The sequence below is a fragment of the Pristiophorus japonicus genome, chromosome 3 (assembly GCF_044704955.1).
Source record: "Pristiophorus japonicus isolate sPriJap1 chromosome 3, sPriJap1.hap1, whole genome shotgun sequence".
NCBI lineage: Eukaryota > Metazoa > Chordata > Chondrichthyes > Pristiophoridae > Pristiophorus > Pristiophorus japonicus.
The window spans coordinates 230439519-230465308 of record NC_091979.1 but is presented as its reverse complement, the minus strand read 5'-3'; the positions used below and the strand labels follow the sequence as shown (position 1 = coordinate 230465308).

At 49.6% G+C, this 25790-nt stretch overlaps 1 pseudogene; it reads right to left on the bottom strand.

Annotated features, from left to right (window-relative positions):
• LOC139255402 (F-box/WD repeat-containing protein 1A-like) overlaps window positions 1-25790 on the bottom strand; it is a 441926-nt pseudogene that overhangs the window by 344996 nt on the left and 71140 nt on the right.

Here is a 25790-nt window from a genome sequence, read left to right as displayed (position 1 = left end):
GGGGAGGTTGGAGGGGTGACAGTACTGGTGGTGGGGAGCTTTACGTGTGACAGTACTGGTGGTGGGGAGGTTTACATGTGACAGCACTGGTGGTGGGGAGGTTGGAGGTGTGACAGTACTGGTGGTGGGGAGGTTGGAGGTGTGACAGTGCTGGTATTGGGGAGGTTGGAGGTGTGACAGTACTGGTGGTGGGGAGGTTGGAGGTGTGACAGTACTGGTGGTGGGGAGGTTGGAGGTGTGCAGTAATGGTGGTGGGGAGGTTTAAGTGTGACAGTACTGGTGGTGGGGAGGTTGGAGGTGTGACAGTACTGGTGGTGGTGAGGTTGGAGGTGTGACAGTACTGGTGGTGGGGAGGTTGGAGGTGTGACAGTACTGATGGTGGGGAGGTTGGAGGTGTGACAGTACTGGTGGTGGGGAGGTTTATGTGTGACACGACTGGTGGTGGGGATGTTTAGGTGTGACAGTACTGGTGGTGGAGAGGTTGGAGGTGTGACAGTACTGGTGGTGGGTAGGTTGGAGGTGTGACAGTACTGGTGGTGGGGAGGTTTAGGTGTGACAGTACTGGTGGTAGGGAGGTTGGAGGTGTGACAGTACTGGTGGTGGGTAGGTTGGAGGTGTGACAGTACTGGTGGTGGGGAGGTTGGAGGTGTGACAGTACTGGTGGTGGGGAGGTTTACGTGTGACACGACTGGTAGTGGGGAAGTTTAGGTGTGACAGTACTGGTGGTGGGTAGGTTGGAGGTGTGACAGTACTGGTGGTGGGGAGGTTTAGGTGTGACAGTACTGGTGGTAGGGAGGTTGGAGGTGTGACAGTACTGGTGGTGGGGAGGTTTAGGTGTGACATTACTGGTGGTAGGGAGGTTGGAGGTGTGACAGTACTGGTGGTGGGTAGGTTGGAGGTGTGACAGTACTGGTGGTGGGGAGGTTTAGGTGTGACAGTACTGGTGGTAGGGAGGTTGGAGGTGTGACAGTACTGGTGGTGGGGAGGTTTACGTGTGACACGACTGGTAGTGGGGAAGTTTAGGTGTGGCAGTACTGGTGGTGGAGAGGTTGGAGGTGTGACAGTACTGGTGGTGGGGAGGTTTAGGTGTGACAGTACTGGTGGTAGGGAGGTTGGAGGTGTGACAGTACTGGTGGTGGGTAGGTTGGAGTTGTGACAGTACTGGTGGTGGGGAGGTTGGAGGTGTGACAGTACTGGTGGTTAGGAGGTTTGAGGTGTGACAGTACTGGTGGTGGGGAGGTTGGAGGTGTGACAGTCCTGGTGGTGGGGAGGTTTAGGTGTGACAGTACTGGTGGTGGGGAGGTTGGAGGTGTGACAGTACTGGTGGTGGGGAGGTTTAGGTGTGACAGTACTGGTGGTAGGGAGGTTGGAGGTGTGACAGTACTGGTGGTGGGTAGGTTGGAGTTGTGACAGTAGTGGTGGTTAGGAGGTTTGAGGTGTGACAGTACTGGTGGTGGGGAGGTTTAGGTGTGACAGTACTGGTGGTGGGGAGGTTTAGGTGTGACAGTACTGGTGGTGGGGAGGTTTACGTGTGACAGTACTGGTGGTAGGGAGGTTGGAGGTGTGACAGTACTGGTGGTGGGGAGGTTTAGGTGTGACATTACTGGTGGTAGGGAGGTTGGAGGTGTGACAGTACTGGTGGTGGGTAGGTTGGAGGTGTGACAGTACTGGTGGTGGGGAGGTTTAGGTGTGACAGTACTGGTGGTAGGGAGGTTGGAGGTGTGACAGTACTGGTGGTGGGGAGGTTTACGTGTGACACGACTGGTAGTGGGGAAGTTTAGGTGTGGCAGTACTGGTGGTGGAGAGGTTGGAGGTGTGACAGTACTGGTGGTGGGGAGGTTTAGGTGTGACAGTACTGGTGGTAGGGAGGTTGGAGGTGTGACAGTACTGGTGGTGGGTAGGTTGGAGTTGTGACAGTACTGGTGGTGGGGAGGTTGGAGGTGTGACAGTACTGGTGGTTAGGAGGTTTGAGGTGTGACAGTACTGGTGGTGGGGAGGTTGGAGGTGTGACAGTCCTGGTGGTGGGGAGGTTTAGGTGTGACAGTACTGGTGGTGGGGAGGTTGGAGGTGTGACAGTACTGGTGGTGGGGAGGTTTAGGTGTGACAGTACTGGTGGTAGGGAGGTTGGAGGTGTGACAGTACTGGTGGTGGGTAGGTTGGAGTTGTGACAGTAGTGGTGGTTAGGAGGTTTGAGGTGTGACAGTACTGGTGGTGGGGAGGTTTAGGTGTGACAGTACTGGTGGTGGGGAGGTTTAGGTGTGACAGTACTGGTGGTGGGGAGGTTTACGTGTGACAGTACTGGTGGTGGGGAGGTTTAGGTGTGACAGTACTGGTGGTGGGGAGGTTTTGGTGTGACAGTACTGGTGGTGGGGAGTGTTTGCTAGTGCTGTTGGGGAGGAGTTAAACTAATATGGCAGGGGGGTGGGAACCAATGCCGAGAGACAGAGGGGAAGAAAAAGGAGGCAAAAGCAAAAGACAGAAAGGAGATGAGGATAAGTGGAGGGCAGAGAAACCCAAGGCAAAGAACAAAAAGGGCCACTGTACAGCAAAATTCTAAAAGGACAAAGGGTGTTAAAAAAACAAGCCTGAAGGCTTTGTGTCTTAATGCAAGGAGTATCCGCAATAAGGTGGATGAATTAACTGTGCAAATAGATGTTAACAAATGTGATTGAGATTACGGAGACGTGGCTCCAGGATGATCAGGGCTGGGAACTCAACATCGAGGGGTATTCAACATTCAGGAAGGATAGAATAAAAGGAAAAGGAGGTGGGGTAGCATTGCTGGTTAAAGAGGAGATTAATGCAATAGTTAGGAAAGACATTAGCTTGGATGATGTGGAATCTATATGGGTAGAGCTGCAGAACACCAAAGGGCAAAAAACGTTAGTGGGAGTTGTGTACAGACCTCCAAACAGTAGTAGTGATGTTGGGGAGGGCATCAAACAGGAAATTAGGGGTGCATGCAATAAAGGTGCAGCAGTTATAATGGGTGACTTTAATATGCATATAGATGGGGCTAGCCAAACTGGAAGCAATACGGTGGAGGAGGATTTCCTGGAGTGCATAAGGGATGGTTTTCTAGACCAATATGTTGAGGAACCAATTAGTGGGGAGGCAATCTTAGACTGGGTGTTGTGTAATGAGAGAGGATTAATTAGCAATCTCATTGTGCGAGGCCCCTTGGGGAAGAGTGACCATAATATGGTGGAATTCTGCATTAGGATGGAGAATGAAACAGTTAATGTAGAGACCATGGTCCAGAACGTAAAGAAGGGTAACTTTGAAGGTATGAGGCGTGAATTGGCTAGGATAGATTGGCGAATGATACTTAAGGGGTTGACTGTGGATGGGCAATGGCAGACATTTAGAGACCGCATGGATGAACTACAACAATTGTACATTCCTGTCTGGCGTAAAAATAAAAAAGGGAAGGTGGCTCAACCGTGGCTATCAAGGGAAATCAGGGATAGTATTAAAGCCAAGGAAGTGGCATACAAATTGGCCAGAAATAGCAGCGAACCTGGGGACTGGGAGAAATTTAGAACTCAGCAGAGGAGGACAAAGGGTTTGATTAGGGCAGGGAAAATGGAGTACGAGAAGAAGCTTGCAAGGAACATTGAGGCAGATTGCAAAAGTTTCTACAGATATGTAAAGAGAAAAAGGTTAGTAAAGACAAACGTAGGTCCCCTGCAGTCAGAATCAGGGGAAGTCATAACGGGGAACAAAGAAATGGCAGACCAATTGAACAAGTACTTTATTTCGGTATTCACTAAGGAGGACACAAACAACCTTCCGGATATAAAAGGGGTCAGAGGGTCTAGTAAGGAGGAGGAACTGGGGGAAATCTTTATTAGTCGGGAAATTGTGATGGGGAAATTGATGGGATTGAAGGCCGATAAATCCCCCGGGCCTGATGGACCACATCCCAGAGTACTTAAGAAGGTGGCCTTGGAAATAGTGGATGCATTGACAGTCATTTTCCAACATTCCATTGACTCTGGATCAGTTCCTATCGAGTGGAGGGTAGCCAATGTAACCGCACTTTTTAAAAAAGGAGGAAGAGAGAAAACAGGGAATTATAGACCGGTCAGCCTGACCTCAGTAGTGGGTAAAATGATGGAATCAATTCTTAAGGATGTCATAGCAGCGCATTTGGAAAGAGGTGACATGATAGGTCCATGTCAGCATGGATTTGTGAAAGGGAAATCATGCTTGACAAATCTTCTGGAATTTTTTGAGGATGTTTCCAGTAAAGTGGACAAGGGAAAACCAGTTGATGTGGTATATTTGGACTTTCAGAAGGCTTTCGACAAGGTCCCAAACAAGAGATTAATGTGCAAAGTTAAAGCACATGGGATTGGGGGTAGTGTGCTGAAGTGGATTGAGAACTGGTTGTCAGACAGGAAGCAAAGAGTAGGAGTAAATGGGTACTTTTCAGAATGGCAGGCAGTGACTAGTGGGGTACCGCAAGGTTCTGTGCTGGGGTACCAGCTGTTTACATTGTACATTAATGATTTAGACGAGGGGATTAAATGTCCTATCTCCAAATTTGCAGATGACACTAAGTTGGGTGGCAGTGTGAGCTGCGAGGAGGATGCTATGAGGCTGCAGAGCGACTTGGATAGGTTAGGTGAGTGGGCAAATGCATGGCAGATGAAGTTTAATGTGGATAAATGTGAGGTTATCCACTTTGGTGGCAAAAACAGAGAGACAGACTATTATCTGAATGGTGACAGATTAGGAAAAGAGGAGGTGCAACGAGACCTGGGTGTCATGGTACATCAGTCATTGAAGGTTGGCATGCAGGTACAGCAGGCGGTTAAGAAAGCAAATGGCATGTTGGCCTTCATAGTGAGGGGATTTGAGTACAGGGGCAGGGAGGTGTTGCTACAATTGTACAGGGCCTTGGTGAGGCCACACCTGGAGTATTGTGTGCAGTTTTGGTCTCCTAACTTGAGGAAGGACATTCTTGCTATTGAGTGAGTGCAGCGAAGATTCACCAGACTGATTCCCGATATGGTGGGACTGACCTATCAAGAAAGACTGGATCAACTGGGCTTGTATTCACTGGAGTTCAGAAGAATGAGAGGGGACCTCATCGAAACGTTTAAAATTCTGACGGGTTTAGACAGGTTAGATGAAGGAAGAATGTTCCCAATGTTGGGGAAGTCCACAACCAGGGGCCACAGTCTCAGGATAAGGGTAAGACATTTAGGACCGAGATGAGGAGAGACTTCTTCAACCAGAGAGTGGTGAACCTGTGGAATTCTCTACCACAGAAAGTAGTTGAGGCCAATTCACTAAATATATTCAAAAGGGAGTTAGATGAAGTCCTTATTACTAGGGGGATCAAGGGGTATGGCGAGAAAGCAGGAAGGGGGTACTGAAGTTGCATGTTCAGCAATGAACTCATTGAATGGCGGTGCAGGATAGAAGGGCTAAATGGCCTACTCCGACACCTATTTTCTAGGTTTCTATGTTTCTATGTTTATGTGTGACAGTACTGGTGGTGGGGAGGTTGGAGGTGTGACAGTACTGGTGGTGGGGAGGTTGGAGGTGTGACAGTACTGGTGTTGGGGAGGTTTAGGTGTGACAGTGCTGGTATTGGGGAGGTTGGAGGTATGACAGTCCTGGTGGTGGGGAGGTTGGAGGTGTGACAGTGCTGGTGGTGGGGAGGTTTAGGTGTGACATTGCTGGTAGTGGGGAGGTTGGAGGTGAGACAGTACTGGTGGTTCGGAGGTTCGATGTGTGACAGTACTGGTGGTGGGGAGGTTGGAGGTGTGACAGTATTGGTGGTGGGGAGGTTGGAGGTGTGACAGTACTGGTGGTGGGGAGGTTGGAGGTGTGGCAGTACTGGTGGTTGGGAGGTTGGATGTGTGACAGTACTGGTGGTGGGGAGGTTGGAGGTGTGACAGTACTGGTGGTGGGGAGGTTTAGGTGTGACAGTACTGGTGGTGGGGAGGTTTACATGTGACAGTACTGGTGGTGGGGAGGTTGGAGGGGTGACAGTACTGGTGGTGGGGAGGTTGGAGGTGTGACAGTACTGGTGGTGGGGAGGTTTACATGTGACAGTACTGGTGGTGGGGAGGTTGGAGGGGTGACAGTACTGGTGGTGGGGAGCTTTACGTGTGACAGTACTGGTGGTGGGGAGGTTTACATGTGACAGCACTGGTGGTGGGGAGGTTGGAGGTGTGACAGTACTGGTGGTGGGGAGGTTGGAGGTGTGACAGTGCTGGTATTGGGGAGGTTGGAGGTGTGACAGTACTGGTGGTGGGGAGGTTGGAGGTGTGACAGTACTGGTGGTGGGGAGGTTGGAGGTGTGACAGTACTGGTGGTGGGGAGGTTTACATGTGACAGTACTGGTGGTGGGGAGGTTGGAGGAGTGACAGTACTGGTGGTGGGGAGCTTTACGTGTGACAGTACTGGTGGTGGGGAGGTTTACATGTGACAGCACTGGTGGTGGGGAGGTTGGAGGTGTGACAGTACTGGTGGTGGGGAGGTTGGAGGTGTGACAGTGCTGGTATTGGGGAGGTTGGAGGTGTGACAGTACTGGTGGTGGGGAGGTTGGAGGTGTGACAGTACTGGTGGTGGGGAGGTTGGAGGTGTGACAGTACTGGTGGTGGGGAGGTTTACATGTGACAGTACTGGTGGTGGGGAGGTTGGAGGGGTGACAGTACTGGTGGTGGGGAGCTTTACGTGTGACAGTACTGGTGGTGGGGAGGTTTACATGTGACAGCACTGGTGGTGGGGAGGTTGGAGGTGTGACAGTACTGGTGGTGGGGAGGTTGGAGGTGTGACAGTGCTGGTATTGGGGAGGTTGGAGGTGTGACAGTACTGGTGGTGGGGAGGTTGGAGGTGTGACAGTACTGGTGGTGGGGAGGTTGGAGGTGTGACAGTACTGGTGGTGGGGAGGTTGGAGGTGTGACAGTACTGGTGGTGGGGAGGTTTACATGTGACAGTACTGCTGGTGGGGAGGTTGGAGGTGTGACAGTACTGGTGGTGGGGAGGTTGGAGGTGTGACAGTACTGGTGGTGGGGAGGTTTAAGTGTGACAGTACTGGTGGTGTAGAGGTTGGAGGTGTGACAGTACTGGTGGTGGGGAGGTTTAGGTGTGACAGTACTGGTGGTGGGGAGGTTTAGGTGTGACAGTACTGGTGGTGGGGAGGTTTAGGTGTGACAGTACTGGTGGTGGGGAGGTTTAGGTGTGACAGTACTGGTGGTGGGGAGGTTTAGGTGTGACAGTACTGGTGGTGGGGAGGTTGGAGGTGTGTCAGTAATGGTGGTGGGGAGGTTTAGGTGTGACAGTACTGGTGGTGGGGAGGTTGGAGGTGTGACAGTACTGGTGGTGGGGAGGTTGGAGGTGTGACAGTACTGGTGGTGGGGAGGTTGGAGGTGTGACAGTACTGGTGGTGGGGAGGTTGGAGGTGTGACAGTACTGGTGGTTGGGAGGTTTAGGTGTGACAGTACTGGTGGTGGGGAGTGTTTGCTAGTGCTGTTGGGGAGGAGTTAAACTAATATGGCAGGGGGGTGGGAACCAATGCCGAGAGACAGAGGGAAAGAAAAAGGAGGCAAAAGCAAAAGACAGAAAGGAGATGAGGATAATTGGAGGGCAGAGAAACCCAAGGCAAAGAACAAAAAGGGCCACTGTACAGCAAAATTCTAAAAGGACAAAGGGTGTTAAAAAAACAAGCCTGAAGGCTTTGTGTCTTAATGCAAGGAGTATCCGCAATAAGGTGGATGAATTAACTGTGCAAATAGATGTTAACAAATGTGATTGAGATTACGGAGACGTGGCTCCAGGATGATCAGGGCTGGGAACTCAACATCGAGGGGTATTCAACATTCAGGAAGGATAGAATAAAAGGAAAAGGAGGTGGGGTAGCATTGCTGGTTAAAGAGGAGATTAATGCAATAGTTAGGAAAGACATTAGCTTGGAAAATGTGGAATCTATATGGGTAGAGCTGCAGAACACCAAAGGGCAAAAAATGTTAGTGGGAGTTGTGTACAGACCTCCAAACAGTAGCAGTGATGTTGGGGAGGGCATCAAACAGGAAATTAGGGGTGCATGCAATAAAGGTGCAGCAGTTATAATGGGTGACTTTAATATGCATATAGATTGGGCTAGCCAAACTGGAAGCAATACGGTGGAGGAGGAATTCCTGGAGTGTATAAGGGATGGTTTTCTAGACCAATATGTCGAGGAACCAACTAGTGGGGAGGCCATCTTAGACTGGGTGTTGTGTAATGAGAGAGGATTAATTAGCAATCTCATTGTGCGAGGCCCCTTGGGGAAGAGTGACCATAATATGGTGGAATTCTGCATTAGAATGGAGAATGAAACAGTTAATTTAGAGACCATGGTCCAGAACTTAAAGAAGGGTAACTTTGAAGGTATGAGGCGTGAATTGGCTAGGATAGATTGGCGAATGATACTTAAGGGGTTGACTGTGGATGGGCAATGGCAGACATTTAGAGACCGCATGGATGAAGTACAACAATTGTACATTCCTGTCTGGCGTAAAAATAAAAAGGGAAGGTGGCTCAACCGTGGCGATCAAGGGAAATCAGGGATAGTATTAAAGCCAAGGAAGTGGCATACAAATTGGCCAGAAATAGCAGCGAACCTGGGGACTGGGAGAAATTTAGAACTCAGCAGAGGAGGACAAAGGGTTTGATTAGGGCAGGGAAAATGGAGTACGAGAAGAAGCTTGCAGGCGGATTGCAAAAGTTTCGACAGATATGTAAAGAGAAAAAGGTTAGTAAAGACAAACGTAGGTCCCCTGCAGTCAGAATCAGGGGAAGTCATAACGGTGAACAAAGAAATGGCAGACCAATTGAACAAGTACTTTATTTCGGTATTCACTAAGGAGGACACAAACAACCTTCCGGATATAAAAGGGGTCAGAGGGTCTAGTAAGGAGGAGGAACTGGGGGAAATCTTTATTAGTCGGGAAATTGTGATGGGGAAATTGATGGGATTGAAGGCCGATAAATCCTCAGGGCCTGATGGACTACATCCCAGAGTACTTAAGAAGGTGGCCTTGGAAATAGTGGATGCATTGACAGTCATTTTCCAACATTCCATTGACTCTGGATCAGTTCCCATCGAGTGGAGGGTAGCCAATGTAACCGCACTTTTTAAAAAAGGAGGAAGAGAGAAAACAGGGAATTATAGACCGGTCAGCCTGACCTCAGTAGTGGGTAAAATGATGGAATCAATTCTTAAGGATGTCATAGCAGCGCATTTGGAAAGAGGTGACATGATAGGTCCATGTCAGCATGGATTTGTGAAAGGGAAATCATGCTTGACAAATCTTCTGGAATTTTTTGAGGATGTTTCCAGTAAAGTGGACAAGGGAAAACCAGTTGATGTGGTATATTTGGACTTTCAGAAGGCTTTCGACAAGGTCCCAAACAAGAGATTAATGTGCAAAGTTAAAGCACATGGGATTGGGGGTAGTGTGCTGAAGTGGATTGAGAACTGGTTGTCAGACAGGAAGCAAAGAGTAGGAGTAAATGGATACTTTTCAGAATGGCAGGCAGTGACTAGTGGGGTACCGCAAGGTTCTGTGCTGGGGTCCCAGCTGTTTACACTGTACATTAATGATTTAGACGAGGGGATTAAATGTACTATCTCCAAATTTGCAGATGACACTAAGTTGGGTGGCAGTGTGAGCTGCGAGGAGGATGCTATGAGGCTGCAGAGCGACTTGGATAGATTAGGTGAGTGGGCAAATGCATGGCAGATGAAGTTTAATGTGGATAAATGTGAGGTTATCCACTTTGGTGGTAAAAACAGAGAGACAGACTATTATCTGAATGGTGACAGATTAGGAAAAGAGGAGGTGCAACGAGACCTGGGTGTCATGGTACATCAGTCATTGAAGGTTGGCATGCAGGTACAGCAGGCGGTTAAGAAAGCAAATGGCATGTTGGCCTTCATAGCGAGAGGATTTGAGTACAGGGGCAGGGAGGTGTTGCTACAATTGTACAGGGCCTTGGTGAGGCCACACCTGGAGTATTGTGTACAGCTTTGGTCTCCTAACTTGAGGAAGGACATTCTTGCTATTGAGGGAGTGCAGCGAAGATTCACCAGACTGATTCCCGGGATGGTGGGACTGACCTATCAAGAAAGACTGGATCAACTGGGCTTGTATTCACTGGAGTTCAGAAGAATGAGAGGGGAACTCATCGAAACGTTTGAAATTCTGACGGGTTTAGACAGGTTAGATGAAGGAAGAATGTTCCCAATGTTGGGCAAATCCACAACCAGGGGCCACAGTCTCAGGATAAGGGTAAGACATTTAGGACCGAGATGAGGAGAGACTTCTTCACCCAGAGAGTGGTGAACCTGTGGAATTCTCTACCACAGAAAGTAGTTGAGGCCAATTCACTAAATATATTCAAAAGGGAGTTAAATGAAGTCCTTACTACTAGGGGGATCAAGGGGTATGGCGAGAAAGCAGGAAGGGGGTACTGAAGTTGCATGTTCAGCAATGAACTCATTGAATGGCGGTGCAGGATAGAAGGGCTGAATGGCCTACTCCTGCACCTATTTTCTAGGTTTCTATGTTTCTATGTTTATGTGTGACAGTACTGGTGGTGGGGTGGTTGGAGGTGTGACAGTATTGGTGGTGGGGAGGTTTAGGTGTGACAGTACTGGTGGTGGGGAGGTTTAGGTCTGACAGTACTGGAATTGGGGAGGTTGGAGGTGTGACAGTACTGGTGTTGGGGAGGTTTAGGTGTGACAGTACTGGTATTGGGGAGGTTGGAGGTGTGACAGTCCTGGTGGTGGGGAGGTTGGAGGTGTGACAGTGCTGGTGGTGGGGAGGTTTAGGTGTGACATTGCTGGTAGTGGGAGGTTGGAGGTGAGACAGTACTGGTGGTGGGGAGGTTGGAGGTGTGACAGTATTGATGGTGGGGAGGTTGGAGGTGTGACAGTACTGGTGGTGGGGAGGCTTAGGTGTGACAGTACTGCTGGTGGGGAGGTTTAGGTGTGACAGTACTGGTGGTGGGGAGGTTTAGGTGTGACAGTACTGGTGGTGGGGAGGTTGGAGGTGTGGCAGTACTGGTGGTGGGGAGGTTGGAGGTGTGACAGTACTGGTGGTGGGGAGGTTGGTGGTGTGACAGTACTGGTGGTGGGGAGGTTTACGTGTGACAGTACTGGTGGTGGGGAGGTTTACGTGTGACAGTACTGGTGGTGGGGAGGTTGGAGGTGTGACAGTACTGGTGGTGGGGAGGTTGGAGGTGTGACAGTCCTGGTGGTGGGGAGGTTGGAGATGTGACAGTACTGGTGGTGGGGAGGTTGGAGGTGTGACAGTACTGGTGGTGGGGAGGTTTAGGTGTGACAGTACTGGTGGTGGGGAGGTTTACGTGTGACAGTACTGGTGGTGGGGAGGTTGGAGGTGTGACAGTCCTGGTGGTGGGGAGGTTGGAGATGTGACAGTACTGGTGGTGGGGAGGTTGGAGGTGTGACAGTACTGGTGGTGGGGAGGTTTAGGTGTGACAGTACTGGTGGTGGGGAGGTTTAGGTGTGACAGTACTGGTGGTGGGGAGGTTGGAGGTGTGACAGTACTGGTGGATGGGAGGTTTAGGTGTGACAGTACTGGTGGTGGGGAGGTTGGAGGTGTGGCAGTACTGGTGGTGGGGAGGTTGGAGATGTGACAGTACTGGTGGTGGGGAGGTTGGAGGTGTGGCAGTACTGGTGGTGGGGAGGTTGGAGATGTGACAGTACTGGTGGTGGGGAGGTTGGAGGTGTGACAGTACTGGTGGTGGGGAGGTTGGAGGTGTGACAGTACTGGTGGTGGGGAGGTTGGAGGTGTGACAGTACTGGTGGTGGGGAGGTTGGAGGTGTGACAGTACTGGTGGTGGGGAGGTTGGAGGTGTGACAGTACTGGTGGTGGGGAGGTTGGAGGTGTGACAGTACTGGTGGTGGGGAGGTTTACGTGTGACAGTACTTGTGGTGGGGAGGTTGGAGGTGTGACAGTACTGGTGGTCGGGAGGATATAAGAAAGGAGTCTGCAAATGGATAGGTTGCGGAGCAATGTGAAAGCTTCCTGCAGGAGATGGGCGTCCGAGAATATCATTTCTCAGCCACTGGGTGACACGTGGGTTAAACTTACATATACTTGCATTGGAGGCAGTTCAGAGAATGTTCACTAGGTTGATTCCTGACATGATGGGGTTGTCTTCTGAGGAAAGGTTGAGCAGGTTGGGCCTGTACTCATTGGAGTTTGGAAGAATGAGGTGATCTTATTGAAATGTATAAGATTCTGAGGGGGCTCGACAGGGTGGATGCAGAGAGGACGTTTCCCCTCCTGGGGGAATCTAGAACTAGAGGCTATAGTTTAAGCATAACACGCCGTCCATTTAAGATCGCGATGAGGAGGAATTTCTTCTCTCAAAGGGTTGTAAATCTGTGGAATTCTCTGCCTCAGAGAGCTGTGGTGGCTGGGTCATTGAATAAATTCAAGGAGGAGATGGACAGATTTTTGATCTACAAGGGAGTTAAGGTTGATGGGGAGTGGGCAGGGAAGTGGAGTTGAGGCCAATATCAGGTCAGCCATGATCTTCTTAAATGGCGGAGCAGGCTCGAGTGGCCGTATGGCCAACTCCTGCCCCTATTTCTTATGTTCTTATGTAAAGGAATCCCTTCCTTTCCCTCCAGTTAGAATCGTCGACATTCATTCACAGCCATGCCTGGGATTCAGGCCACTGAAGCTAGTTACTGTGAGAGACATGGGGCTTGGGGCTTGAGAGGACCTGGATGGTGAAACTGTTCTTCCATTCCTCCTTGACCTTGTGGACTTATCCAATCCCAACTAGACTGATGTACGGATGCTAAAACTGGCCTCAATGGGCTAGGAAGTGAGGGCACGGGGGGAATACCCAAGGGTTACCACGCTTGATCACCACACACTGACCCTTGCTGGATGATGCGTGACTGTGGGGATAGCAATGGGCTTTGCTGTAATGCTCTCCAGCCAGCCGATACCTAATAGAGATCCTGCAAATCCCCTGGGAGGACAGACGCACCAACATTAGCGTCCTCGACCAGGCCAACATCACCAGCATTGAAGCACTGACCACACTTGATTAGCTTCGCTGGGCAGGCCACATTGTCCGCATGCCAGACACGAGAATCCCAAAGCAAGCACTCTACTCGGAACTCCTTCACGGCAAACGAGCCAAAGGTGGGCAGAGGAAGGACACCCTCAAAGCCTCCCTGATAAAGTGCAACATCCCCACTGACACCTGGGAGTTGCTGGCCAAAGATCGCCCTAAGTGGAGGAAGTGCATCCGGAGGGTGCTGAGCACCTCGAGTCTCATCACCGAGAGCATGCATAAATCAAGCGCAGGCAGAAAGAGCGTGCGGCAAACCAGTCCCACCCACCCTTTCCCTCAACGATTATCTGTCCAACCTGTGACAGGGACTGTGGTTCTCGTATTGGACTGTTCAGCCACCTAAGGACTCATTTTAAGAATGGAAGCAAGTCTTCTTCGATTCCAAGGGACTGCCTATGATGAATAAAGGTCTTTAAAATCATGAAAGGTTTTGAGTACAGGGGCAGGGAAGTGTTACTACAGTTGTACAGGGCCTTGGTGAGGCCACACCTGGAGTATTGTGTACAGTTTTGGTCTCCTAACTTGAGGAAGGACATTGTTGCTATTAAGGGAGTGCAGCAAAGGTTCACCAGACTGATTCCCGGGATGGCGGGACTGACCTATCAAGAAAGACTGGATCAACTGGGCTTGTATTCACTGGAGTTCAGAAGAATGAGAGGGGATCTCATAGAAACGTTTAAAATTCTGAAGGGTTTAGACAGGTTAGATGCAGGAACATTGTTCCCAATGTTGGGGAAGTCCAGAACCAGGGGCCACAGTCTAAGGGTAAGAGGTAAGCCATTTAGGACCAAGATGAGGAGAAACTTCTTCACCCAGAGAGTGGTGAACCTGTGGAATTCTCTACCACAGAAAGTTGTTGAGGCCGATTCACTAAATATATTCAAAAAGGAGTTAGATGTAGTCCTTACTACTAGGGGGATCAAGGGGTATGGCGAGAAAGCAGGAATGGGGTACTGAAGTTGCATGTTCAGCCATGAACTCATTGAATGGTGGTGCAGGCTAGAAGGGCCGAATGGCCTACTCCTGCACCTATTTTCTATGTTTCTATGTTTCTATGTTTCTATGATAGAATGGATACAGAGAGAATGTTTTCACTTGTGGGGAAGAGCATAACTAGAGGCCATCAATATAAGATAGTCACCAAGAAATCCAATAGGGAATTCAGGAGAAACTTCTTTACCCAGAGAGTGGTGAGAATGTGGAACTCGCTGCCACAGGGAGGGGTTGAAGCGCATATTATAGATGCATTTAAGGGGAGACTAGACAAGTGTATGAGGGAGAAGGGAATAGAGGATTATACAGATAGATTTAGATGAGGAAAGACGGGAGGAGGCTCGAGTGGAGCATAAACGCTGGCATGGACTGGTTGGGCCGAATGGCCTGTTTCTGGGCCGTATATCTGATGTAATCCTCTGTAAGCCCCTTGTGCAGGCTGATAAAGGAAAACTAGGATAAGGCACTGATGGTTGTTAGCTCCCATGGAATAGTATCTGGAGAGGAGGGAAGTCATGAGACTAGTTCAGATTAAGGCCCCTTGGGCAATTTAATAGAATCTTAGAATGATGAAGCACAGAAGGACGCCATTCGGCCCATCGTGCCTGTGCTGGCTCTTTGGTAGAGTGATCCAATCAGTCCCATTCCCCCTGTTGTTTCCCCAAAGCCCTGCACATTTTTCATTTTTAAATATTTATCCAATTCCCTTTTGAAAGTTACTATTGAATCTGCTCCCACCATTCTTTCAGACAGCACTGGAACTCGCTGCGTAAAAACATTCTCCTCATCTCCCCCTCTGGTTCTTTTGCCAATTACAGTGTATCTTAAACCTGTGTCTGCTGGTTACCGACCCTCCTGCCACTGGAAACAGTTTCTTGATGAGATCTCATCGTTGCAAGAGAACAAACGTGCTGATTTCCAATTACAGGAGGGGTGTCAGAACAATGCCTGTAGCCCTGGGGAAACTGGTCCTTAAAGCTCAGCCAAAGGGCCCAATCGCTGCTTATATTCCTTATTGTCTATTTAATTGCCGGGAGGTTTGGAAAGGGCTGTTCTGAGCGCTGTTGCCTCATTGCTGGATCAATCCTGCACCAGAACACCCAGACCTGCCCATATCAGCAGCCCGAGATATCTGGCAATCACTGGGAAAAAGGACAAAACTTCACGGTGGTCCCTGGGGTGCCACGGATAACAAAATCATTGGATATCCCTGGAACACAGTATCTGGCCCTCTCCTACATAAATGAAAGGAAAAGGCAGAAAAGAAAGAGAAACTTGCATTTCTTTAGCACCTTTTATAACCTCAGGACATCCCAAAGTACTTTTGGAGTGTGGTCACTGTTGTAATGTGGGAAACGCGGCAATCAATTTGCGCACAGCAAGCTCCCACAAACAGCAATGTGATAATGACTAATCTGTTTGTAATGTTTGTTGAGGGATAAATATTGGCCAGGACACCAGGGAGAACTCTCCTGCTCTTCTTGAAATAGTGCTGTGGGATCTTTTATGTCCACCTGAGAGGGCAGACGGGGCCTCGGTTTAACGTCTCATCCGAAAGATGGCACCTCCGACAGTGCAGTGCTTCCACAGTACTGTCCCTCCGACAGTACGGCACTCTCTCAGTACTGCCTCTCCGACATTGCAACTGTCCCTCAGTACTGCCCCTCCCATAGCGCAGCACTCACTCAGTACTGCCCCTCCGACAGTGCGGCGCCCCCTCAGTATTGCCCCTCCGGCAGTGCAGCGCTCCCTCAGTACTGCCCCTCCGACAGTGCGGCGCCCCCTCAGTATTGCCCCTCCGGCAGTGCAGCGCTCCCTCAGTACTGCCCCTCCGGCAGTGCAGCGCTCCCTCAGTACTGCCCCTCCGGCAGTGCAGCGCTCCCTCAGTACTGCCCCTCCGACAGTGCAGCACTCCCTCAGTACTGCCCCTGTGACAGTGCAGCACTCCCTCAGTACCGCCCCTCCGACAGTGCAGCGCTCCCTCAATACTGCCCCTCCAACAGTACAGCACTCCCTCAGTACCGCCCCTCCAACAGTGCAGCACTCCCTCAGTACCGCACTGGAGTATCAGTCTGGATTATGTGCTGACGTCTCTGCAGTATTTTTCAAAAGCACATTTCGATAAAACTCCCCTCAGATGCTCTCTGTAAAAAGAGGCCCCAAATCTAACGAGGCGATCACAACGAATTCTCAAACCCGTTCAATGTTGCTGAGTTAGAATTGTCACGGTGACCTAACTCGATGTGCTGCACGATCTTGGGATACAGGGCTCTGTAGAAGGAATTGGGAGGTGTCCCACTATCTGCAGGTTTTAGCTTAAACAAATACTGATCCCTGGAAGAGAGATCGGAAGATGGAGATAAGACAAGTGTAGCAGATTTGGACATTTCGCTGCTCCCTTAAAAAACTGGAGTGCCTATTGACAACCCTGTGCTAGCCAATGTGTGGGAGGTGGGGCGAGAACACAGCAAACAAGAGTATTTTACCGCAAGCAAAGTTGATTCACTCAACAGTCTATTTCAAAAGTGCCTTTGCGAACTACAGCAAACAGAACTCAGGACCAAAACTACAGCCAGTCTCCCGATAACAGCAGGAAATTTCTCCAGCACAATGGGAGGATAGTTACATAAGATGAGTGAGGTGCATCAAATCAATCCCAGTCGCTGACAGCAGTGAGGTCTCCAGGCGGGACTGATGGGAGAATTACCCAATCATCACAATCATGACCAGCAATAGTGGTGCCTCAATCCAAACAATTTCTCTACCCAAATATAGTCTAGCCGGTTACCTCAGATCATATCATTCATTTTGAGCTCGGGTGATTCTTTAACCTAATGGTTTTCAATCTTAAATGAATGCACACACTCCCTGTAAATACTGACACACTCCACGGGGACCCCCTGTAATTACTGACACACTCCTGGGGACCCCCTGTAATTACTGACACACTCCCCAGGGACCCCTGTAAATACTGACACACTCCCCGGGGACCCCCTGTAATTACTGACACACTCCCAGGGACCCCCTGTAAATACTGACACACTCCCCGGGGACCCATTGTAAATACTGACACACTCCCGGGGACCCCCCGTAAATACTAACACACTCCCGGGACACCCTGTAATTACTGACACACTCCCGGGGACCCCCTGTAATTACTGACACACTCCCAGGGACCCCCCGTAAATACTAACACACTCCCGGGACACCCTGTAATTACTGACACACTCCCGGGGACCCCCTGTAAATACTGACACACTCCCCGGGGACCCACTGTAAATACTGACACACTCCCGGGGACCCCCCGTAAATACTAACACACTCCCGGGGACCCCCTGTAATTACTGACACACTCCCGGGGACCCCCTGTAAATACTGACACACTCCCGGGGACCCCCGTAAATACTAACACACTCCCGGGGACTCCCTGTAAATACTGACACACTCCCAGAGACTCCCCCCTGTAAATACTGACACACGCCCGGGGACCCCCTGTAAATACTGACACACTCCTGGGGACCCCCTGTAAATACTGGCACACTCCCGGGGAGCCCTGTATCTACTGACACACTCCCGGGAAGCCCCTATAAATACTGACACACTCCCGGGGACCCCCTGTAAATACTGACACACTCCCGGCGACCCCCTGTAAATACTAACACACTCCCGGGACACCCTGTAAATACTGACACACTCCCAGAGACTCCTCCCTGTAAGTACTGACACACTCCTGGGGACCCCTTGTAATTACTGACACACTCCCAGGGACCCCCTGTAAATACTGACACACTCCCGGGGACCCCTTGTAATTACTGACACACTCCCAGGGACCCCCTGTAAATACTGACACTCTCCCGGGGATCCCCTGTAAATACTGACACACTCCTGGGGACCCCCTGTAAATACTGGCACACTCCCGGGAGCCCTGTATCTACTGACACACTCCTGGGGAGCCCCTATAAATACTGACACACTCCTGGGGACCCCCTGTAAATACTGACACAATCCCGGGGACCCCCTGTAAATACTAACACACTCCCGGGGCACCCTGTAAATACTGACACACTCCCTGAGACTCCTCCCTGTAAATACTGACGCACTCCTGGGGACCCCCTGTAAATACTGACACAATCCCGGGGACCCCCTGTAAATACTAACACACTCCCGGGGCACCCTGTAAATACTGACACACTCCCTGAGACTCCTCCCTGTAAATACTGACACACTCCTGGGGACCCCCTGTAAATACTGACACACTCCCGGGGACCCCCTGTAAATACTAACACACTCCCGGGACACCCTGTAAATACTGACACACTCCCAGAGACTCCTCCCTGTAAGTACTGACACACTCCTGGGGACCCCTTGTAATTACTGACACACTCCCAGGGACCCCCTGTAAATACTGACACACTCCCGGGGACCCCTTGTAATTACTGACACACTCCCAGGGACCCCCTGTAAATACTGACACTCTCCCGGGGATCCCCTGTAAATACTGACACACTCCTGGGGACCCCCTGTAAATACTGGCACACTCCCGGGAGCCCTGTATCTACTGACACACTCCTGGGGAGCCCCTATAAATACTGACACACTCCTGGGGACCCCCTGTAAATACTGACACAATCCCGGGGACCCCCTGTAAATACTAACACACTCCCGGGGCACCCTGTAAATACTGACACACTCCCTGAGACTCCTCCCTGTAAATACTGACACACGTTGGGGACCCCCTGTAAATACTGACACACTCCTGGGGAGCCCCTATAAATACTGACACACTCCTGGGGACCCCCTGTAAATACTGACACAATCCCGGGGACCCCCTGTAAATACTAACACACTCCCGGGGCACCCTGTAAATACTGACACACTCCCTGAGACTCCTCCCTGTAAATACTGACACACGTTGGGGACCCCCTGTAAATACTGACACACTCCCGGGGACCCCCTGTAAATACTGACACACTCCCAGGGACCCCTTGTAAACACTGACACACACCACCAGGCTTGCCTATTCCTAGTTCTGAAGGTCGATGTTAGCTACCCAGAGAAGAGGAGGAGCTGTCACAGCACACATGGAGCTTGTCGAGCGACTCAGATGGTGCTTGCTGCCCCTTGCCCCAACACCTCCTTACCAGCCTCTCTGTTCTGCACGTCTTTTCCAAAGGGTATCTGTGCAGACCATCCGCTCGATCAGCTTCTTCCAGAGCATCCCATTGGAGGTGACGTGGAGCCAGTCTCTGGGCACCTGCTCCGTTGCCCACAGCAACTGTGCGCATAAGTACAACAGGATGTTCTCCCCGATGTGCTCCAGACCCCTCGCTGCCAGACAAAAGCAGGAAACCGGGAATCAAACATTATCTCTCTAATGTATTTGCTTCACGGGTTCTTTGCTTGAGAATTCATTGCAACACATTGCTATTAAGAACTAGTTGGTTCATTAGCAAAAGGTTTAACAATCACACTACATATTACCAATTCATCCACCAGGCTCTCAACCATCTGCCTCATTGTGCATCCCCTGAACCCAACTGGCTGGGGTTTTATTGAGTCTTGTGAACATCATGTGACTGGCTAAGCCCCTCACAACTCAACAGCTCTACAACTATTTTAGTTGATCTGTAAATCAAATGCCACCTTATTAAGGGGCACTAAAACCGACAAATAAACAAATTAACGTTTGACCATCAACTTAAATTAAAATTTAGTTGCTGGGGTTGATGATGCACTCCAGTCCCTCCGGTGCCCACCTCTCGCGGAAGGCCGCGAGCGAACCGGTGGACACCGTGTGCTCCATCTCCAGGGACACCCTGGCTCGGATGTAACCACGGAAGAGAGGCAGGCAGTCGGGCTGAATGACCCCCTCGACCGCCCACTGCCTGGACCGGTTCATGGCCACCTTGGCCATGCCCAGGAGTAGTCCTATGAGGAGGCCTTCCGACCTGCCCGCTCCCCTCCGCACAGGATGCCCAAAGATCAGGAGCGTGGGACTGAAGTGCAACCAGAATGTGAGGAGCAGCCCCTTCAATAATGGAAGAGGGGCTGCAACCTCACACACTGAACATAGACGTGGAACACAGACTCAACAGCTCTACAAACCTGTCAGCATGCTCACCGGTACATTACAAGCTCCAATTACTGTCGCTCTGCTTCCTGTCTCCCCCCTCGCCCCCAGCCCCACCTGACTCCTCGCCAGAGACCCAGCATGCGGGCTCCCGCTGGTTCAGTGTCCACGAGTGCGCGGTGAGGGTATCGCTGGACGCCCAATCCCGCCCGCGCTCACTCACACACACACAAGCCTTAAGATGGCAGAGCACTCCGGAACTCTAGTCAGGTGACCTGTTCCCTCTTTATTTGTACACAGCACTGGCTGCAGTGCCACAGTAGTCCACAGGTGGAGCCATATATATTACAGGGAGGAGGCCATTCGGCCCCTCGAGCCTGTTCCGCCATTCAATCAGATCATGGTTGACCTGCTACCTCTTCTCCATTTACCCATCCTGGTACCATCCCAGTAAATCTCCTCTGCACCCTCTCAAAGGCCTTAGCATTCACCCTAACGTGTAGTGCCCAGTACTGGATTCAGTACTGCAGCTGAGGCCGAACCAGTCTCCCCGGTAATGGGAGCCGCACTGCCATTTTAGCAGGACTCCAAGCACGGTGCACTGGCAGAAAAAGCTGCCCATGGCATCGTGCAGTGGGAGCAAGATTTGTTCAGCTGAATTTCACCATCGGTGGGTGGCGGGGAGTGGGGGGGAACAGGGGCGGATTAACCATGGGGAGGATTAACCATGGGGAGGATTAACCGTGGGGCGGATTAACCGCGGGGCGAATTAACCACGAGGCAGATTAACCACGAGACGGATAAACCGCGAGGCGGATTAACCGCAGGGCGGATTAGCCACGGAGCGAATTAACCGCAGGGCGGATTAACCGCAGGGCGGATTAACCGCGGGGCGGATTAACCACGAGGCAGATTAACCACGAGGCGGATAAACCGCGAGGCGGATTAACTGCAGGGTGGATTAGCCACGGAGTGAATTAACTGCGGGGCGGATTAACTGCAGGGCGGATTAACCACGGGGCGGATGGGGCTGCAGCCCCAGGCCCACCAAATAAATGTAGGGAAAAAAATACAAGGCCTCCCAAATAGACAGAATAGAATCGACAATAAGAGAGGAAAAACAAGACTGAGGAAAATAGATTCACTTGTTTATACCTATTACAGATGTACCTATATACACGAATGTACCTATATACACAAGTGCACTATATACACTAATGCACCGATATACAGAAGTACCTATATACACTAATGTACCGATATACACTAATGTACCTATATACAGAAGTACCTATATACAGAAGTACCTATATACACTACTGTACTGATATACACTAATGTACCTATATAGAAACATAGAAACATAGAAAATAGGTGCAGAAGTAGGCCATTCGGCCCTTCTAGCCTGCACCGCCATTCAATGAGTTCATGGCTGAACATGCAACTTCAGTACCCCATTCCTGCTTTCTCGCCATACCCCTTGATCCCCCTAGTAGTAAGGACTTCATCTAACTCCTTCTTGAATATATTTAGTGAATTGTCCTCAACAACTTTCTGTGGTAGCGAATTCCACAGGTTCACCACTCTCTGGGTGAAGAAATTCCTCCTCATCTCGGTCCTAAATGGCTTACCCCTTATCCTTAGACTGTGTCCCCTGGTTCTGGACTTCCCCAACATTGGGAACATTCTTCCTGCATCTAACCTGTCTAACCCCATCAGAATTTTAAATGTTTCGATGAGGTCCCCTCTCATTCTTCTGAACTCCAGTGAATACAAGCCCAGTTGATCCAGTCTTTCTTGATAGGTCAGTCCCACCATCCCGGGAATCAGTCTGGTGAACCTTCGCTGTACTCCCTCAATAGCAAGAATGTCCTTCCTCAGGTTAGGAGACCAAAACTGTACACAATACTCCAGGTGTGGCCTCACCAAGGCCCTGTACAACTGTAGCAACACCTCCCTGCCCCTGTACTCAAATCCCCTCGCTATGAAGGCCAACATGCCATTTGCTTTCTTAACCGCCTGCTGTATCTGCATGCCAACCTTCAATGACTGATGTACCATGACACCCAGGTCACTTTGCACCTCCCCTTTTCCTAATCTGTCACCATTCAGATAATAGTCTGTCTCTCTGTTTTTACCACCAAAGTGGATAACCTCACATTTATCCACATTATACTTCATCTGCCATGCATTTGCCCACTCACCTAACCTATCCAAGTCGCTCTGCAGTCTCATAGCATCCTCCTCGCAGCTCACACTGCAATCCAACTTAGTGTCATCCGCAAATTTGGAGATACTACATTTAATCCCCTCGTCTAAATCATTAATGTACAGAGTAAACAGCTGGGGCCCCAGCACAGAACCTTGTGGTACCCCACTAGTCACTGCCTGCCATTCTGAAAAGTCCCCATTTACTCCTACTCTTTGCTTCCTGTCTGACAACCAGTTCTCAATCCATGTCAGCACACTACCCCCAATCCCATGTGCTTTAACTTTGCACATTTGTATCTATACAACTATATACTAATGTACCTATACACACAAATGTACCGATATACAGAACAGAATATGTACTAGATTGTTTTATTTCACATGTTATTGAGAGAAATTTACATATATGTATCGGAATCTAGCATTGCAATGTTACCAGAACCAGAATATATACATACTTGATACAGAATATCTGCTTTTGTTGTTGAATACACTGGCCCATGTTTCCATACTCAGAATCAGAATCACATCCGGAATGTAATGAACATGAACAAACAGAACTATTGGCCCATGTGGACCAGTTTGCCCCCGGCCCATTAGGCCCTGAATCCAGCCGTGGGGAGGTGGGAAAACATCGGCGGTGTGTGCTCTGATGACGCACTTAGGATGGATCGGCAGCAGTGGAGTGGTGGGGGATGGTGGGGAGGGGGGAGCGGGTCACCGCCGGGATACCACGGGAGCGGAATTCTCAAAATGGCGGCCATTACACGAAAAATCGGCGGCCATTCCACCCCACAACGTGACAGGCATTAAGGAAAGGGGCGATTTCAGCCCCTATGCCTCTACTAATAAAGTCAAGGGTCCCATATGCTGAAAGAATTATTCAGCTTTCACTGTCGAAAGGAAAGCACAATCCAAAACGCTTTAAGAATCTAGGGAAGAGATATTTAATAATTCATTAGAAAAAGGTGTAGTGCCAGAGGACTGGCAGATAGCTAACATAATATCTATATTTAAGAAAGGGTATAGAACATGTCCAGGGATAGAACATTGACCAGTCAGCTTAACATCGGTGGCAGGAAAAATAATGGAATCCTGACTAAAGGAGAAAATAAAAGAACATCTAGAAACCAAAAATATAATAATGAATAGTCAGCATGGATTTCAGAAGGGAAAGTATTGCTTGACCAACCTCATTGAACTTTTAGAAGAGGTAACAGAGAGAGTAGACAAGGGTAATGCAGTAGATGTAATTTATCTAGATTTTCAAAAGGCCTTCGATAAGGTACTCCATAATAGACTGATGAACAAGGTCAGAGAATGTGGAGTCAGGGGACAAGTAGCAGAATGGATCGCTAGCTGGCTTCAAGACAGAAAGCAGAGAGTGGGAGTAAAGGGTAACTATTCACAGTGGCAGAAGGTGGGTAATGGTGTTCCACAAGGATCAGTGCTGGGACCACTGTTGTTTACTATATATATTAACGATTTAGACTTTGGAATCAAAAACACAATTTCTAAATTTACGGATGACACCAAATTGAGGGGATAGTCAATACTGAGGAGAACTGCAACAAATTACAGGAGGACATTAATAAACTTGCAGAATGGGCATGTCTTTGGCAAATAAAGTTCAACACAGATAAATGTGAGGTATTACATTTTGGTAGGAAGAATAGGGAGGTCACTTATTACTTGGAGGGTGAGAGTCTGGATGGGGTAGAGGAACAAAGGGATCTCGGAGTACAAATACACAAATCACTAAATGTAGCAACACAGGATAGCAAGGCCATAAAAAAGCAAACCAAGCACTAGGGTTTATTGAAAAGTAGGGAAGTTATGCTAAACCTGTATCGAACCTTGGTTAGACCAAACTTGGAGTACTGCATACAGTTCTGGTCGTCATATTATAAAAAGGATATAGAGGCACTGGAGAAGGTGTAGAGAAGATTTACAAGGATGAGACCAGAAATGTGAGGATATACATATCAGGAGAGGATGAACAGGCTGAGTCTCGTTTCTCTTGAAAAACGAAGGCTGTGAGGGGTGACCTAATAGAGGTCTTTAAAATGATGAAAGGTTTTGATCGAGTGGATACAGAGAGAATGTTTCCTCTTGTAAGGAAGAGCATAACTAGAGGCCAACAATATAAGTTAGTCACCAAGAAATCCAATTGGGAATTCAGGAGAAATTTCTTTACCCAGAGAGTGGTGAGAATGTGGAACTCACTGCCACAGGGAGTGGTTGAGGTGAATAGTACAGATGCATTTAAGGGGAGGCTAGACAAGCATATGAGGGAGAAGGGAATAGAGGGTTATGCTGATAGATTTAGATGAGGAAAGACTGGAGGAGGCTCGAGTGGAGCATAAACACCGGCATGGACTGGCTGGGCCGAATGGTCTGTTTCTGTGCTGTGGGTGTGTGAGAGGGAGAGGAAGAGAGTGAGAGAATGAGAGAGAGTGCAAGAGAGTGAGAGAGTGAGAGAGTGTGAGAGAGAGTGAGACTGTGTGAGAGAGAGAGAGAGAGAGAGAGAGTGAGAGAGAGTGTTTGAGAGAGAGAGAGGGTGAGAGTGTGAAAGGGAGAATGAGAGAGTGTGTGTGAGAGAGAGTGAGAGGGAATGTGAGTGAGAGAGAATGAGAGAGAGAGAGAGAGAGAGACTGTGAGAGTGTGTGTGAGAGAGAGTGAGAGAGAGTGTGTGAGAGGGAGAGGGAGAGAGTGAGAGAATGAGAGAGAGTGTGTAAGAGAGAGAGTGTGTAAGAGAGAGAGTGAGAGAGTGAGTGAATGAGAGAGTGTGTGAGAGAGAGAGTGAGAGCATGTGATACAGAGTGTGTGTGTATGAGAGAGAGACTGAGTGAGTGTGAGCTGGAGAGAAAGTGAGGGAGAGTGAGAGAGAGAGTGAGGGAGAGTGAGAGCAGAGAGAGAAAGAGAGAGAGAGAAAGAGTGAGAGAGATGATGAGAGAGTGAGTGACGGAGTAAAACAGAGAATGAGAGTGAGAGAATGGGAGAGAGTGAGAGAGAGAGGATGAGAGTGAGAAAGCAAGAGTTAGAGAGTGAGAGAAAGAGAGGTGGAGTGAGAGAGAGAGCGAGATGGAGAGAGAGATGGTGGGAGAGAGATGGTGGGAGAGAGTGAGAGAGAGAGGAATAAAATGACGAAAGAGAAGAGACTTCCATCTGAGGGAAGTGGGCTGGATTAGGGGTGTTAGATTAGATAGCGCCTCTCCATTCTGCTAAAGCTGCTACCTTTCCAGGAATTGAATTAATTGATAAACTGCACAGAGTTAATGCCAAAGAATGAGAATGAGCAACAAAAGAGGCCTGTCCGATCTGGGGCCTCATAAGCTGCAGACTATCTATAACTCGGCATCAGAGAGGAGCCTTGCGGGAGGCTTAAGTG